Source organism: Dermacentor variabilis, chromosome 1 (assembly GCF_050947875.1).
Source record: "Dermacentor variabilis isolate Ectoservices chromosome 1, ASM5094787v1, whole genome shotgun sequence".
NCBI lineage: Eukaryota > Metazoa > Arthropoda > Arachnida > Ixodida > Ixodidae > Dermacentor > Dermacentor variabilis.
The window spans coordinates 262,588,452-262,607,258 of NC_134568.1; the positions used below are offsets into that span (position 1 = coordinate 262,588,452).

At 48.0% G+C, this 18,807-nt stretch overlaps 1 protein-coding gene and 2 non-coding genes across 3 annotated transcripts in view; 2 read left to right on the forward strand and 1 right to left on the reverse strand.

The window, feature by feature from the left end:
* Window positions 1-2,236: 2,236 nt before the first annotated feature.
* Window positions 2,237-2,309, reverse strand: TRNAS-UGA (transfer RNA serine (anticodon UGA)). Its single transcript has one exon. It is a non-coding gene; the product is annotated as a tRNA-Ser (tRNA).
* A 306-nt stretch (window positions 2,310-2,615) lies between these two features.
* TRNAS-UGA (transfer RNA serine (anticodon UGA)) lies at window positions 2,616-2,688 on the forward strand. Its single transcript has one exon. It is a non-coding gene; the product is annotated as a tRNA-Ser (tRNA).
* A 12,792-nt stretch (window positions 2,689-15,480) lies between these two features.
* LOC142563742 (protein O-mannosyl-transferase Tmtc3-like) overlaps window positions 15,481-18,807 on the forward strand; it is a 427,622-nt gene continuing 424,295 nt past the window's right edge. The window contains exon 1 of the mRNA XM_075674346.1: window positions 15,481-15,935. The gene's annotated coding sequence lies outside the window, so the exon portion shown is untranslated. The remainder of the gene's footprint in view (window positions 15,936-18,807) is intronic.

Below are 18,807 nucleotides of genomic sequence, written 5' to 3' on the forward strand. Positions count from 1 at the left end.
CAAAATCCGGTATTTCGTCACTGTTCACAAGGATCCAATTTGAGAAATCAAGCCGCCATTGAAAGTCTCTTTCTTGCAGCTTTTGATGCAGTTGGAGGTGATACGGATGCATTTCAGCCTTCCTAAAAACTCTTGACAATGAAGACTTTGGAATGCCGACCTCACCACTCACATCGCGCACGCTGGAATGAGGGTTTGCAGTCATGAAAGCCAAAATGTCTCCTTAGCCTCTTTACTGATGGTCCCCTTTCTGTGCCGCGTCTTCTTGAAGCTACCTGTTTCTTTCAGCGTCAAGTAACTCCTCATAATTGCGTTCGCGCTATAGGTCTTCCCCCACATTTGCAATTTCGTTATACCTTGGCAACTTTCCTGTTGTCGCCCCCTGCCGCTCCAAAGGCTAAGACCATGCTCGCCTTCTGCTCGCTTGAGTACCGCATGCTTTAGGCACTGCAAACAAATTCTTCGAAACGGGTGCGCGGCGCGGCAATAATAGACAGTAGAGCTCACATGCATCTAGCCGCTGGCACAGCTTGGAAGAAAATCGGCGTTGTAACAAATGATGCTCTCTCTCGCACGGGTTCCAGATGTATGATGCATGATTTGTGTGTATTTTTTCTATTCCGCATCGACGTGAACGCTGGGGAAAATAAGGTACTCTTCTCGTCATATCGGAATAAACGGCTGATGACGGCGCGTTCTTCGGCAACAGGCGCGAACGGCTGCTGACGAAGCGCTTTTTTGGAGCACCGTCGCCAGCCACTGCCGGTAATGTCAGAGCCGAACAAAGGTTGAAGCCCTCGTAGTGAAGGCGCGGCGCTGGCGATGTTTTTACAAATCACTCATGAGAGCGCTGTAATCGCAGCGCATTCGGGCGCACAGAGCGCGCTGTCACGTGGTATTTTTCAAACCACGAGGGCTTTCGTTTTTCCCGAATAAAACGGTCACGCTAAGTCTATCTCGTTGTAAGTACCTGGTGTTACGGTTGGCGTGTAACACCCCGAGCAAAAAGGATGCTCGAAAGACCTGCTCGACCGAAACGGAGGAAGGATTCCTCATTTGCTGTGGTTGTCTCGAGTGGTTCTCGCTCTGGCGGGGGCCCCACACCGGCCCCTTTGTGTGTGTGCGACCAAGGGGAGAACCCTTTTCACAAACTGTGCGACTCTAGGAAAGACCCTATCCGTGAACCAACGTCGCCTAGAAGAAAGGATCAGCCGCCCATCCTCGACCAGACTCGGTGGGTTGCCGCCAGAGGAGGCAAGTACGTGCAACCTCACCTGGGAGAAGAGATCAGCCGCCCACGATGCTGGAGCCGCGGGTCGCTACCAGCGGAGGCAACCAAGTGGGAGCAGCCGCCAAGCACCAAAGGGACTCAGTGCATGTCACGTGACGTTGACGTGAACAAGATCCCGCCTACAATTTTAGTGAGCCTATTTCATGGGCCCCGCAACGTACTTTTTCAATTAGTTCACTCTCTTCTTCTTATCCTTCACCAACCATTGAATAAAAAGTGAGTGTCGCACTAGAAATCATCTCGTCCTTGCCTGATCACCATAGTCTACCGGACGCCTGCAGCCCGCCGAAAACGCCACGCTACCCAATAGTAACGCCGGTCGAGGTTCGAGAAACAGGCGTCGCAACACTGGGTTGGGCAATATTTGTGACGCTCCACAGCTTTCCTATTGACGCCTGAACCTTTGAAGCTATATTTAAAAAGTTAAATAATTTATCTCGGCTAATTACTAAAAAAAGACGAGAAAAATATGATACTGTAAGTTTAGATAAACGTTAACAACGTCCACGCGATTTCTGTTCTGAAGAACGCATAGATATTTTTCAAAATTTTTGTCCAAGTTAGCTGGGACACCCTGTATATATATATATATATATATATATATATATATATATATATATATATCGTGGGATCGAATCCTGGCCACTGCGGCCGCATTTCCATCGGGGCGAGTGCGAAAACACCCGTGTACTTAGATTTAGGTGCGCGTTAAAGAACCCCAGGGGGTCAAAATTTCCGGAGTCGTCCACTACGGCGTGCCTCGTAATCAGAAAGTGGTTTCGGCACGTAAAACCCTATAATTACTAAAATTATATATATAGTCATATTTATAAGAAGCCAAGAAACAATAACACCAAGGACAACATAGGGGAAATTACTTGTGCTTAATAAATGAATTAAAGAAACGATAAATTAAGGGAAATTAAAGTGGATGAAAAAACAACCTGCCGCAGGTGGGAACCGAACCCACAACCTTCGCATTTCACGTGCGATGCTCTATCAATTGAGCTACCACGGCGCCGTTTTCCCTTCCACTATCTTGGGTATTTATGTGCCCTAGTAGAGCCCTGGGAGTGTTAGCCAGCGCCAGCGCCACCGCTCACAGACCTTGGCGGCGGACGTGGAACGTCCTTTTTGCCGCAGGTGTCACGAGAACGTGATCTTTTTGGGTGAAGGCAACAGGTCAATAAACCCACACATGCTACCTGAAGGCATCAATGTTGCCGGATTCGAGACCCTCGTCATGTAATAAACTAGAAGGAAGGGAGAAGGAAGGAAGGTACTAGGGCACATAAATACCCAAGAAAGTGGATGGGAAAACGGCGCCGCGGTAGCTCAATTGGTAGAGCATCGCACGTGAAATGCGAAGGTTGTGGGTTCTGTTCCCACCTGCGGCAGGTTGTTTTTTCATTCACTTTATTTTCCATTAATTTATCGCTTCTTTATTTCATTTATTAGGCACAAGTAATTTCCCCTATGTTGTCCTTGGTGTCAGTGTTTGTTGGCTTCTTATAATATGACTAATAAAAATCGAGCCCCTCGGTTAAGCCCCTTCCTTCTCGTTTATAGAATATATATATATATATATCACAGGTTCGTTGTGTGTTACACGCACATAGGCACCTATTAGCCCCGAGAACGAACTACAGGGGCGCTGCGAGCGCCGCTCGCGTGACGTCATGGCAAGGACTCGCGCCTGTCGTCTGCTGCAGTTCGAGCGCTATCCTGGCGCCTTCTGCGCTGTTTTCAATTGTTCGCTCTCCTTCCCTCTGGTTGTATACTTATGGCGATCGTCTCAAATATATTTTTGCGGCGTCTTCATTCGCGAAAATTTATTGAGAGAGCTTATTTCTTAGACGACAATACGATTCTCAAAGGCAACGCTACAGTGCCAGCTGAAGGCGCGCAGACTAGCCCATTGCGGGTTTTTCATGCGTGGATCGACAACCGCAAGAACATAGCATATAAGAATCCAGTTATGACACCATACCTGCCGCGGTGCAACAAGTACGTCACAAACGCTGGCTATACATGACTTCTACAACAGTTACCTTGATTTTAATCCGCTAAAACAGGTTTGCTCACGACGAGTAGTTCCTGGTATAACATAGAATGTTTGCATTTCTCCGAAATAACACGAGAACTTAACACTAAAGTTTAGATTCTACCAGCCCCACCGGCTTCTTCAACTGTTTCTCAAAAGTAGGTGGTTCTGCACGTGCGTATATTAAGTGGCGGTAATTTGAAGTAAAGCTTATTGAGGCTTACAGCTATTTACAGAATACCAAAAAGAATGCACCGATATATATGCCCTTTTCCGTGCTACACGTTCAACTCGAGCAATTTACTTGTGTTTGTTGCTTGAAGAACATACATCACGAATCTATTTGGCGAACTGACACCGGCTGCTCGGCCCAAATATTTTATTGAAATATGTTTTTTGGACCGTGTGACTGCAGTGAGGAAGAAGCCGAAGCGTCATTGATTAGCAGCATGGTACATATTGAAGATTTCATAAATCCCCGGTCATGGATCAAAAATCAAGTGAAATATGTAAGGCTTGTGGTGCCTTTCTTATAAAGGTTTGCGAGCTTCTCTTTTATGTACTGGCGAAGCGAATAGTTCTCCCTTTGTATTATTAAACGACGCTGGATCGAGACACGTTGAGGCAGAAAGTGCGCCCTAAGCTGCGCGGTATAGTACCTCGAGTATACTTTAGGGATTGCAATTTGCACTGTAAAAAAACTGATTGATGGTTTCAATTCGAAGTTGTAGTGAACTGATGGGTTTTGCGAACAATGCGCGTTTCGTCATAACGACAGTCGGTTGCTACCGTTGAGTGAGGGGTGTGCAATATTGTCGATAAAGTCTAAGGGCCACCATAAAACATTTCATCGCTTGCAATTGATTGGCTTTCGATCTTAACCACGAAACTTTTTTTTCTTTCAGGTGATTGCTACTATGATATTTGTGAATTAACTATGTAAACACTCTACATGACGCGCCTTCGTGTTAGCAGCCATGAACAATTTGTTTTATGGGGGCCTGTTTCATAAAGCGGTGAAAGTAGCAGCAAACTTTTTCATAAGAAATGCGCGTCTAACTCTTTCTTTTATGCATTAATAAAGTGGCCATATTTGACTAGAACAACTCACCAGAGTAATAAGAATCATGATGGCAGCTTCGCTGGGCAGTGTCTTTAATTTTCTAACGCGAACAACATGTCGACACCAAATACCAAATTTTTCTTCCATGTAAAATGCAATGTATCTCATAGCCAAGTACTAAGGGAATGGTTAGCTTTTAGCACAATATCATACACAGCTTTGCGTCTTGAATTTGCAGACATTTTTACGTCATATTTATGGACAGACACGGCACATATATGCATTGCTAAACCAGTATACCCCTTCAAGGCTACATAGCTTGCGATATCCTAGCCGAAAATTTTCTCGACTCAGGCGCTTCTCAAGAAGGAACTGTGGTTCAGGCACGGCGGCAGAAAGAAGCCGGCATATCCTTCAACAAGTACGGCTCGAGCAACCCATACCCCAAGCATACACAAAGGGAACGAGCGCGCGCGGCAGCCGAGCAAGCGGCGTCCTGGCCGTGACGTCACTCGCGAGAGGGCGCCACTCCAAGTTCTCGCCGCTAATAGCGCACCGTCTAGCCCTGCTAGGCGGTGAGATAAAGCAAAAAAAGAACGGCCGATGTCTACGCTTTGTAATTTTAGTCTTGAGTGCCGGCGTTTTAATGCAGCGGATTTCTCCTCGCGCAACCGCGAGAGAACGTCACGAGCACGCAACGCAACAACGAAAAACAGCGTGAAGATCGTTTCAGCGGCTACCCGAACACGATCCCTGTAGGGCGAGTTCTCTTCTTGCAGCGAGGTTTTCGCGTGTTTTCTTTTTTATTATTATAATTTTTATGTGTGCTTCATCTAGTTGCAGTCCTTGCTCTCTCTGGGACTGCAGGTGCTTACAGATCGCTCAAGTTACTCACCGCAACCCGAACCGCACATGTCGCCGAGAGAGCGCGCCTGGCCCCCGTACGGCTGCGCACCTTAATTGAGAAAGCCGGCGGCTAGGGGATATCTCACCTTCCTTTGGCTTAAGCTTGCACGCGCCATACCGGCATGACGCAAACGCAGCGCTTGCTGGGCATTCTGGCACGTCGTGGCGCTTGTGTATTAGATATACCGAAACGACCCAACAACCAAGGGACCGTGCATAATTACTTTCCTTTGGCCTAGCCAAGACTATATATTACACAACGAACTGTCACTACTGGCTATCAATATTTCACTATATTTAAGAACGTGCGCTCGTCAACCTTTGCTAACTATGCTCGTTTTATTCCGCCCGCAATTCGTGGGCATAATGCTCTACGAGATATCTCAACAAAAGCAACCGCTGTTCGCAGCAACCTATGCCGAGCGATAGGTTCCGTGTTGTTCTACATTATGCAATGTAGCGGCAGCAAATAATATCTTGAATAAATATATCCGATGGCGATGGCATTCGGACAAGCTCTTTTAGAAATCTTGGTGCTATTTGTTCGAGTATTCCTTCTGAGTGCGCGATCGTAGTACACGGAGACGCAATATGTTTTTTCGGACGGCTTTGATGACAGCATCTCAGCGCGGCAGTGATACTGCGGGAGCTGTTCTTGGCCTCCCGCGTAGGCTTTTGTTCAATAAGCACTTCAGAATGGGATATTGGCGGTTCTTTCAGGTCCCGCTGCCGTGCGCCCCGAAAGCTATGTCGAAAAATGGAAGTGGGGCGGAGCTCTTCAACGACAAAATTATAGATGGCTGTACAATATGCAGATAAAATGTCGCAATGTACCTTCGTCTCAGGCTTCGGAAACGTCGGCTAGATTGCGGAAACACGAGCGCCAACTTGTTTCTCGATCAACGGCCGCCAGCCACGCAATGAAAGGCAATAAGGAGCGATGCATGTCAAGATTGGAGTCCGGCATTAATTCGAAGGTAGCTGGCCCATGCCGTCGTCCAACTTATCCACGCTGAGGACGTTGATGAAGGGAAGTATTGCTTTTCATCGAGAACGAGGAATATGGGTTTATTTACAGTATCTATATCAGTCTAACATGACTGCTTGAGAGAGAGTGTCTCAGTCCAACATGACTGCTTAAGAAAAGTGTGTCGAGCATCCGCACAACAGCAGTTTTTAAACACTCTGTCTTCCCGCGATACAACGTGACGCGAACGTTCGTTTAGTCATCGCAAAGTAGCCGCCTCTCCGCAGGACGGTTTACACACACACATGCACACACACACGTGTTCACGGTCCGAAACCGACACCACACGAATTTCTTAGCACTCGGAGCCGTTCCGGGTAGCGTGTTCTCTTGCGCCTTGGTCGGTGCGTGGGAAGGAGCCTCCGTCGGCGTTCCCGCGGCAACTCCCCCGCCCGTAGGAAATCAGGTCCGCGTTGTCGTGTTGCGCACAAAGCCTGCTTCATCGAACTCCTTCAGTCACAACGCATCCTAGCTGAAGCGACGCAGAGTGGAGGATGCGCGTATTGTTTACCGACACAAAGTCGACTTAGTCACGCCGTTGCTAGAGGTTGGCGGCGACGCTCGCGGAATGTTGCCTCCACAGTCGCAACTGGTTGGCAAAACTTGCACTGCAGCTGGCCGTTCTTAACACTGCGGACACTCGCTGTCAGAACGCTGCCTTGATGAAGAGCTGCAGCAGCGACGAGCGAATTCCCCTTCGTGCTGCCTCTCACTTGAACGAGAACTAGGCGCGCGAGGACACAGCGCACACAAAGCCTTTAGCCTCCAAAACAGGAGGATTAGGGAAAAAAAAACCTTAAGGCCAACACTAAGGACGCTCGCAGCCGCGCTCGACCGCCGCAGCGGGAGTAGATCAGAGACGCAATAAACTGCCCCCCCCCCCTCCCGCCCCTCCTAGTGCGCGCATGTCTACCCGCTCCTCCCCTTGCGCGCGTGAAAACACGGCGCGCACACTCCGCCCGCCTTCCTCCCTTGCGAGCGCGAGAAGGCTGCCGCATAAAGACACTGCCATACATCTCAGCCTCGCAAGATTTCGCTCGCATCTACAGCATACAGCGCGCGGTCGCGATGTCATCGCGCTGGGACTTCATGCTTTAGGAAGCTTTAGCTCGGGCCCAACTCCGACGCGGCCTATTCAAATACATGTAAAACGCAAAAACGTTTTTCTGAGATAACCCCAGGAGCTATTTTAATGAAGTTTGTTGCATTTGAGAGAGAAAGCTAAATTCTAGTGACTATTGTGTGCGGAATTTCGATTTAGGGCCTGAATTTTGTTAAAAGATTTTCAAATATTCGACCGTTTGAAAAATATAGAAGCACGACGTTTACAAATTCATAGCTCGGCATCAAGGACAAATATCACGGTTCTGTAAACGGCATCCATTAGATCATTCAAAGCGGACAAATTCAATATGTCATTTTACATCTTACGTGAATTTGTTACGTTGGTTACAAGGGTTCTGCAAAAGCTGTATTTCCATATTATTAAATTTTTTATATTCATGTGTAACATATCGATTTTGTCCGCTTTAGATGTACTATTAGGTGCGATTCACAGAATTGTACTATCTTTCTTTGTTGTTGAGTTACTTGATAGTTTCGTTTTTTGAAAATTTTCGATTTTTGCCGATGTTTAATAAAGAATTGATGACCTAACTCAAGAATTCCAAACCAGCAGTCGCTAGATTTTAAGCTTTTCTTTTAAATGCAACAAACTTCGTCAAATTTGGTGCAGTCGTTGCCGAGAAAAACGAATTCTCCTTTCACATGTATTTAGATAGGAGCACTCGAGCTAAAGCTTCCTCTTAACATCACGGCGGAAGTTTGTCAGGAGTGTGCATATAATTGCTATCACAATAAAAGGAAGAAAAAAACCTATGGAGACACATAAGCAACTCTTATGGTGTTTAAATGCGAGAGCATTACTTGTCACAGAGTGTGTCGCAGAGTTATGTTGCCGAGTTTATAGTTGTAGCGACATGACGGTGAGCTTAGTGGTGCTGCCTTGAACGTGCGTCCTGATTGAAGTCTCCTACGACGAGCATGGACACGCCGCGGCGTATATATAGCCAAAGGCAGATTCCTGTACGCGAACGCTGCCGCGTCCGTTTGAGACAGATTTGGCGCCAGGTATACGCACGCTACCACGAGTCTCGCTTCGACGAAGTGTACAGCGCACATCTCTGTCTACACCGAAGCAGTCTTCGAGCTGGACGGGTTGTAGTTGAAGTCCCGGCTTGGCGTATATGGCGAGGCCGGCGGCAACGAGTGGGGTCGCTGAGCGGCGCACGCGAACGAGTATACCGTGATCTGCCTCTTGTCATCTGGCCTCATTCACGTCTCCGTGAGGACAAGTATGTCGCTTCTGTTGACGTTCACGTGTGCGCCACGTCCTCCATGTGTTTCGGTAAAGAATGCACGTTGAGGCATGCGACGAGGCATGCTGCCCAATCCGCCATGCGATTGCATAGAGTTGCTGTATAGGCTTCCTCTATAGGCTCCCTAAAGGGAGTCTATGCAGTAACTGTATACTTTCACGGCGCCTTGCGTCATCTAGTGAATCGGCCGCCAGACAGAGCCAACCACGTGCACAGCCTCGAAGATATTCCTCACTGTCGCGTGTTGCAACGGTGGCGCAGCGGCTATATCGCTCGGCTACTGAGCGGTAGCAGTCCCGGTGGGGTAGAGGATCGAATACGCACCGTGGCCACTTCTGTTAGAGCGTAGCTCTTAAATGCCCGTTCCTGCGTTGAGCGTCCGCGTACTTGGGCGTCGGTGTCGTCAACGTAGCCGAGCGGACGAGCATAGCGAAGGATGAAAGAGCGAACGCGGAGCGCAGTGTAGGATGAAAAGCGAAGAGAACGCAGGAGGAAAGCGGAGGAGGAGGCTTCAGTGAAAGCATGGAGCGGAATGGGGAAGAGAAGGGTATGGAGCACGGAGGAAGGAAACTCAGGAGAGGCCCTGACGTCACTCTTTGCGAAGCGAAAGTGAAGCCGGAAGTTGGCGTTGCTCCGCCTATCGCGCCAGCTCTCCTCTCTTGTTTACATTTCTCGCGAAACCACGCCGCGCTGCGCGCAACCGCGCTGCTCGGACCCGCGCGCTCCGCAGCAATACTAAACAATCGTTGGCACGTTAGCATGATTCCGCCAAAGAGGCCAAATTTCCCGCGGATATTCCTTCTTCCGTTGCCATTGCCATGGCGCGGTACATTGCGCACAGCGTTGCATGCGCGTACATTTCACGAACTTTAGTTCCTCCTGTCCCACCTGGCCACAGCAACATCCGGTAGAGCACGAACCAGATAACGCAGCGCAACAAAACACGGAGACCAACGCAAACCTGCCCGCACGGCGCCTTTGCCGCGGTACGAAACCTACGGAGAAACACGTGTGAGCGCACAGAACAATAACAAAGCCGCCATTGTGGCCCGAAAGGCGGGGCCACTACAGCAAAGAAATTTTAAAAAAGCAAAACAAAGCAGAACCTACTACTACGTCATTTCCTCCACACTTTTCTCCTAGCGCACGGAGGGGGTAGGGCCTCTCCTCAGTTTCCTTCCTCCATGGTATGGAGAATGCAAAAGAAAAGCGCAGTGCCGCTCTGCGGCGACGATGGCTATTTATTTATTTATTTATTTCATGTACCCTCAGGGCCATTGGCATTGGAGAGGGGAGTGGTTACAGGCATACAAAAGAAGAAAAAATAGGAAATGTGATACAAGGAATAGGAGTATTGCAATAAAAGTTAACAAGTGTGTCTACTCATACAATATTAGCTAAGGCGTTCTTGAAAAGCTGGTAATCTTTGATGGTGGCTGTCAGTGCGGGAAGGTGATTCCACTCTGCTGCTGTACGAGGTATAAATGACTGGAAGAAAGCATTAGTTCTACAAAATGGGACACCGACCTTGTAGGCATGATCTAATCGAGATGATAGGTGACGTGGGGGAAGGATTAATTCGCTACGCAGGTGTGGATGATGAAACATCTTATGGAACAGACAGATATGAAACGCTTTGCGACGTGAGGCTAGGGATGGTAGATTAAGGCTTGATTTCATTAAAGATATGCTAGCGGTCCTGTTGTAGTTGGAAAGAATGAAGCGAACCGAGTTATTTTGGACCATTTCTAGTGAATGTATTAGGTTTTCATGATGAGGGTCCCAGATGGATGCGGCGTACTCTAGTTTCGGGCGTATTAATGTTTTGTACAACAGCAGTTTGAGGGAAGAGGGCGCTTTAGAAAAGTTGAGGCGGATGTAACCAAGCATGCGATTAGCATTGTTAATTATGTATGTGATATGTGCAGACCAAGTGAGAGTGGAAGTGATGTGTACACCAAGGTACTTGTATGAGCCTACCGATTCTAAGAGGACATGATCTAAGGAATAAGTGGGGATACTGTTGCAAGTTCTTGATACACGAAGACATTTGCATTTTGTGATGTTAAGTTCCATTAGCCATGATTTACACCACAATGAAATAGCGTTCAGGTCAGTCTGAAGAGCGGTTACATCGTCACTGCTTGTTATTTCTCTGAAGATTACGCAGTCATCCGCAAATAAATGGATATGAGAGGAAACAGAAGAAGGCAAGTCGTTGATGTAGATTAGAAAAAGAAGAGGCCCGAGGACGGAGCCTTGGGGGACGCCGGAATGGACAGGGTTTGAGTGAGAGTTAAGATTATTAGCTGACACGTATTGTGAACGGTTTTTAAGGAAACACTCAATCCAAGCAAGAAGTTTGGGGTCAATGTTCATGAGCTGTAGTTTGTGAAGTAGCAGTTTGTGAGACACTTTATCGAAAGCTTTGGAGTAGTCTAGGAAAATGCAATCCGCCATTGAACGAGTATCAAGAATTAGGTGTAGCTTATGTATGAAGGAAGCCAGCTGCGTTTCACAAGAATATGTTTTTCGAAAGCCATGCTGTGAACTTGAAAAAAATGAATTTGACTCAAGAAAGTTAGCAAGCTGTGAATATAGGATATGTTCTAATATTTTGCATGGGATACTGGTTAGTGAAATAGGCCGATAATTGAGAGGAGAATGCTTGTCACCTGATTTATATAGTGGAATCACCTTACCGACTTTCCAATCAAGGGACAGGTATCCTGTGTCAAGCGACTGTTGAAAAAGTTTTGCTAGTAAAATAGATGAATAAACAACAGTGCTGTGCAAAAATTTCACGGAAATTAGGTCATGGCCAGGAGCAGCTAGAGGAGAGACGCAATGATTTAATCACGGTTTCGATGCCACAGGGATGGCTATGAGATGACGCCAGAGTAGCGCGCATCGTCTGTTCACCAATGGCACGCGGCCAGCGCGCCCAACGATATTATATATGAAAACAAAGCACAGCATTGGCGGAGGTCTGTTCGCCGCGACTGCTGTGAATCGCGCCCACGCGTCCCCCACGCGCTGTGTCTCACGATCTGCTGCTCCATTAGAGGCACTCGCTCCACACTTCACTCCGTTTTCAACGTGCCGCACGAGGCACACTGCCCGCACCAGCTAATATATCGCGAAATGAAAACACGTATGAAGCTGCGCTCAAATTTCGCATTTGGGAGTATCGTAATCGTCGGTGAAATTTTTAAAAGTTAGATGAAGGTGACGTAATTTGCTTGCCGTTTTCCTGCCACGGTTTTTTGATGACGTCGGGGTCGCACAACGAGCCCAGTAATGCTCTCGCATCGTCACGTTTACGTGACGTAAGCTCTCGGTACCGATATATTAGAAAGCAATAAAGGAATGTCCCTGTTCGATGCAATGGAAAAGAGCCCTTGTAGCGGGAAGAGCACCTTGCCTCCTCGCCTCTTCCTCTCTCAACATTTTATTTGTGTCTATCTCCGGTATTATTAGACACTCACAAAAAACTCTTTTTTGGAGGCGCATACTCTCTATACGGTGCTTTAGAATTTGCAGTGCATAACAAAGGCTTACGTTGGAGCGTGGTGAGGAACCCTTTGAAGGTTCATGCGTCAGGCACATAAAAGGGCATTGAACATGGCGGCAAGCGTGTCTAAACAGCGCTCACCTGACCTCATTCCAACCCTCTGCTCCTACGTGCTATAGACGTCAGAGGTGCTCGCGAACGAATGTAACTCCACAGCTGTCTTCGTGAGCTTGACGTGATTGGAACAGGGCGGCTAAAGTATATATCAACTACCGCACGTCACCTCATCACCTGTTTTCCATCGTGAGGCAGCGAGAATCTATACTACGTATGTTGACCCTACAACGTCAGTATCATTGCTTCCAATAAGCGCAACTGCTTTCCCTAACTGCGGCTAGTCATTGGGGCTACTGCGGCGCCATGGAGTATAGCTTGAGCAGAAATCTTTGCTTACACAGAGACGACCGAATCCTATACTGTATTACCGTAAAAAATATATGTATATGCAACGCACGTGTTGCAATTTCTGTGACGCGAACCGTTCGTGAAACTAAATGCGATGCGTACAATTGTCTTCATTGTTATCTGTGCAACGTGTAATTACATGAATACCGGCCACAATATTACTGTGATCCAATGTTTGTGTTTATGCGCTACACTGTTCAATCGAAGCCAAGATGCAAACAGCAGTCGTGTGGATGCACACTGCGAGACATCGACGTAGTGATCACAGAGAGACGCATTTGATGTTTGTCGAGGGAAGAATGCTGAGGACAGACGTGTGATGGGAGAAGTACGAAGCGAAGACAGGGCATCAGCTTGACCATTTTTCCCCCATTTGATTCGTGCCTCCACGGCCTAATGGAAGTCAGCGCGTGCGCACATGCTCTCTCGCGCACGTGCTACGCGACGCATAGCACGCGCTCATTGGGCAAGACAGCAGCAGAACCCACAACCAGGAAAGTCTGGGAGGGTTCGCCAAGAAAGCTTCGCTTTGAAAGAGCTCCACCAAAAATCTCCGAGATTGAAATTGATGTTGGGTTCATGCTTTTGCCCGTGAAAACAGTGCAGAACCCTTAACTCGTTTCCTTACTCTTTTTTTTTTTTCATACATCGACACAACGGGCTTGCTCTCGAAACTGTGACTCACCCTTCTCCGCTCATCAAAATGTTTCTGCTGCATTTATTTCGTTTTGCATTCACCGTGAAGATCACACTGTACTAAATGCCTGCATCCGTCGCCTTCGACACTTATAATTCCAACAGAATCGCGAAACCTCTACTTCTTTTCTTTTTTTCGCTGTTAAATGTTTATGCCCACCTTCCTCAAGAGCCATTCTTTCACTTAGTCCCATCCGTTGCAGTGTAGCATGTCGGCAGCTAAACACGATGCCTTCTGATAAAAAGCTCGATCTCTCTCTCTCTCTCTCTCTCTCTCTCTCTCTCTCATTGTTGTTATTTGAGCATGGAATTAACGCGATGGAAGAAATAGAACCAATCTGCTGCAAAAGCGAATTCGGGTTCGATGACTAAGAGTGTAATAGGTGCGATAAATCTACCATCTTGTTGACGTTTAATATGACCACTAAATTGTATACTATATCAGTGGTGCATCTACACTTCTGAAATGCGTGTGGAGCGTGTCTTGCACCATATTGGGCCCCGATTCACGAAACCATTCGCTGATGCAAGAACGGTTCTCAAGGACGTGCGCCGGTCAATCGCCATAACGAAAGAGCAAATAGCGGAGACTGCGGCCAATGGCGAAAACCTAAAAACGAAGAACCTCATGAATCTGGTTCCAGGTCTGTCCAGCTCACTCACTGAAAACGCTCATGAGCTTTCATTCGGAATTGCGCGTTCTGAGCTGCGCGCAGCCCAGGTGACGACCAATATGCAGGCCGGAGACCTGCATCCTTTCACGCTCGAAGCACGGGACTAGGGAAGATTCTTATTTCTTCATTGCGGCTTACGTGACCCTCCTGTAGCGCTCTGGAGACGCGAGTAACGTGAGGGTCCTTCTCCCGCTTATATATACAGAATAATAAGAGCGCCTCTAACGCCACTGAATCTCGATCACGCGTCCGGCGACTCCTCCGGTGATGCGCCCCACGGCGTGCCTGTAACAAAAGGCTTTCACATTATTCACAACTTCTTCTTTCGAGTGAGAGCTCAAGAGATATTTGCAACCACAGTACCCCCTTCCCCAAATGCAGACTACCAAACCGGACGCACAGTCACCGCGGTGGCTCAGTGGCGTTGTGCGGCTGAGCACGAGTACGCGGGTTCGTTTCCACGCCGCGATTCCGATGGTTGCAGAACGCAAAAGCGCTAGTGTACCGTGCCTCGGGTACAGGTTCAAAAAAAAAAAGGGGGGGGGGGAAGAAAGAAACAGGAGATCGAAATTAATCCGGAGCCATCCTTCATAACTTAACGTGCATTTTCAGGACGTTAAGCCCCACAATCTAATTTTATATTTCAGCCGGACATGCCCCTCCCACCCCTCCGTCTGGGTAACTTCCCCTGTGCATTTCTTTTCCTCTCGCTTTCTGAAAATTAGCGTGTTATTCCGCGCGCTCTTTCTTTCTTTTAGGCTAGGATGCTGCAACAGAAAACATCAGATTGTGATTTCTCGAAGGGCTTTAAGGCTCTTCGGGGAAGCGCCCTTACTAGAGGTGAGTCACCTATACTTGGCACGTAAACAAAATGAAATATATATATGCTTTGCGCCTTCACGCTTCCTTCTTAGCCAGATAACAAATATGCATTATGTACCATCAGCTTCCCAAGAATCTTCATCGGCCCGCAGGGCTCTTCTCACCTTTTCATACAGCGTCAATGCACAAATGAGTGCTACTTTATCTCCAGAGGCCCGGTCGCTAATCAATTCTCCGTGACAGCAGTTGCACCCGCGCTCGCGCTGCGTTATTCTTACGCCCTGCCCACGGCCGATGATCCACGGGCAACGCAGAAAATACTCATGCCAAGAAAGTCATGAGAAACCGGTCCCTTTTACGGGACCGCGCGTAGGCCGCGCCTTAACAGCTCCCATGTGCGCGGTTCGATTTGGCCGAATGCTGGCAGGCAAGCCGCGGCATCATGGACCGGGCTCTGAGGGCGCCACCTCGTAGTCCGATGCGACCGAGGCGCCCCCGCGAGTCCCGGGACGCATGCGTGGATCGTTCCCGCCCCTCCCATCCGCCGCGGGGAGTGGTTTCACCGGCGTGTTTCGAGACTCTCACTGCGCCAGTGCATGTCGGTCTGCGGCGCTCGTCGGGCGCCGTGTGCTCGCGCTCCTGGTCTGTAGGGCGCGCACTCTCTTTCGCTCGGCGTGTGCAGCGCTGGTCGCACCTGGCCACTTCGCCGGTTCGCATCTGGCTGCAGATCGGAGGTGAAATGTGCCCCCCTCGGCGGAGCACCATGTGACGGTGTGCGTACGACGGAAGGACTGTTAAGGCGCTGCCTGTCAGTTGCACGTCGCCGTTGTGGGAACAACTTGAGCAAAACAAATAACAGTTGCGAAAGACTCCAGCTGGTCCTGACCGCGCGGACCTGATCGTCGCACTTTCTCGAACCAGTCGGTGACGCTACCGAGCGTTTCACGTGGAGGACAGCAAGTGCTAAAACTGCGCGTGACATCTCGCTCAGCTGTTTCTTGCTGCCAATTGGAACGCGTCTACGGTAGGGACGCTGAAGGGGCTCGTTATGTGAGGTGAGTGAACGTAGTGTTCCCGCGTAAAAGCACGGGTGTTCGAGCGCCTTGACTATACAGGTTCTTTAGTTTCTAAAACAATATAGTAGCTCAAGTAACATTAATACTTGACCTACTACATGTTCCGAAGTTGATTCGAGGTGAATTCTTTTATGTAGGTTATATTAATTTCATCGACGAAATAAATATTTCACGCACGCTGTTAAATTGGTTCTTGTTTCTTGATTACTTAACTGAGAAAAATGTATACGAACCAGCGTAAATCATAGTGATAATGGCTTATAATGGCTAAAACACCACCATTCAAATTGTTCTAAGCTTAATCGTCAGCAGCCTGCTGTACCACGACGAAATTATCAGTATATTCGGTAATTCGCGTAGTAGCTTCCTAACAAGTGGTGGATGCATATTCGTGTGGATAATAATATAAGCGTACAAAAAGATTCTTTGCAAGCGCATAATAGAGCATTTCATAATAAGGCCATGTAAATTGTTGTTACCGGTTTTAAAAAGTGGATAGGCTGTTCACCAATAGGCATCTTTCGCATATGTGTTCTTCAATTAGTGTCAGTACTTTGAGAGCTCGACGAGCCACGAGCCTGCTTTTCTAAAACTTATTTTTTCTATCACCATGCCTTCTGCTTTGTCTCCCGACGTGTGCAGACGCAGAATTAGCTATATAATCGCACTTATGAATTGCTAGCAAGTTCTTTACACTTTTTTCCTCGTTATTTGGTATCTTCACTCGTTTCTCTATTGGGTGTCCAATCTTTCGGTGCTCACAAAAGAAGTATAGAAAGTAATAATATATTTTTTAATACTGTTCTTCGACTCGCAGACACAGTGAAGTGTCACCGTTTCGCACATGTCAATGACAATCATGCGAAACGAGGGAGATGCGACATAGCGCCATCGCCGTTGATTCGGTGCAAATCAGCTTCTTTTGCAGCGTCACTGTTTGACCAAGGGCTAGTGCAATTAACTAAATTAAATTTCGCGCCTTTTATAGCGCTTGTATGCCGCCGACGACAGCCGGTTGCTTATAACAAGTCAATGCTTCATTATCAATAAGGGCTTGCCTGTCGACAATTCCGCATGCTTGAAATTTATTTTGTGGCTCTTCATACAAGGGCGGCACGCAGATATTGAAACCTCTCGCTCTGTTTTATCCTTTGTCAGCACTATTCAACGCATAAGCAGCCCACAAGCCATATTATCGCCGTTTCCCTTTATGCGGGCGCGAATGAAGCTGCCAGTGTGGTTTCATCGTTTTCGTAGAGGGTTGCGACAGAAGCTTCGCTCACGCATTTCACGTCATACTTAATATAAGATAAAGCACGCCGTTTTCGTTCGGTGAATCGTGCATAGGGGAAACAGGATTATAACCTCCACGCAGGGAACTTCAATGATCAAGTAAATTTCAATCATCAACCCATAGCCATTCGGCTTATTCCTGTTTCATAAAGCTTCTACAGCTAAGCAGTTTATGCGGACCCCGTGCCGTCATCGTCGGACTTGGCTAAAAATGAGCCACGTGACCTACCGGGAGAGGAAAAAGAAGAGCTAAACAGGGGTAAAGGGGTTGGAGTGACCCCTTTCCCCCTGTGAGAATGCGATGTTATACGCGAATTGTATACGGTTGTCACACGGTGCGTTTCTGGCAATCGAGCCCGATCGGCATCGAATATATCGGCGACCGATTCCACCCTGCTGCGAAAGAAACGAATGTTATGCTGGCGGTTTGCGGCCAAGGAACAGCGCCCAGCGATTGAAACGCGATACTAGGAGCGCGTAGCTGCCGGCAATTCTTGCGCCAGCAAGATGTGACGACAGCCACGTTAATCGTCAAACGAATCCAACCAATCTTCAAAACGATTGCAGCGCCCGCATCTTACTCTCATTACTGGCGCGCAAAAAAAGGGACAATGCAACTTGCACGCGAAAGAAAGAAACAAAAGAAAAGCACGGTAAAACGCAGACAGAAACCTCACGAGCAAAATAATAATAATAATAATAATAATAATACTAACACTGGGAGAACCGCAGAAAAAAAGCACTCCTAAAGGATGTTCACCACGCGAAGCATGCAAAAGCGAAAATCAGGTGAAAGAATGGCGAAACAAAAGATCCACAGTATAGACTGCTTCCGAAGTTTCACTTGCATGGTGTAACACTCGGTGTAACTAACACAGCTTCACTGTTCGACCATCTTCACGGACTGGAAGGGGCGGTGACATTTTTTTATCGCCAACCACCCCGTGTCGTCCAACCATCGCTGACCTCCGTTGGTTGACGAGGCGAGGTTGGTGAGCTTCTCGGGAGTTTCTCTCGCGCTCTTTCCCCCGCCCACCCCCCTTTTTTTTCTTTTTTTTGCTTGCTCACTGCCGCAGAACGTTTGTACATAGGGCGAGAAACTAGGAATCCTATTACTCGGCAATCTTTTTATGAGCCCCGGCCGTTTCGCGCATAAGGCGAGGTACCGACTTCCTTCCCTTACTACATACCGTATGCCTGTGGCCGCAGTTGCGTCAAGCGCGCACTTGGGCTCGTTGGCAGAGAGAGCTGTCCCGATTGTGCACAGCCCCTGAGGCGCTCGACCGTTCACTACACCGCGTTTCACGGCTTTCGCTTCGCAGCGAGCGGGTCACCGCTACCCGTCGCGGCGTGGCCTTCGCAGCAGCCGACTGCACTGAGGCATTGCTCTGGCCGCGGGACCACGGCGCGAGCGCATGGATTTTCTTTCTATTATATTGGAACCGTCAGATATTAGGTTTCGTTTGAAATTTGGTGTAAATATTGTGAATCCTCTCCGTATGCATACATTTGTCTTTCACTTGCGCTTTTCTTCCCTCCCCTCTTGTGCTGGCCGGTG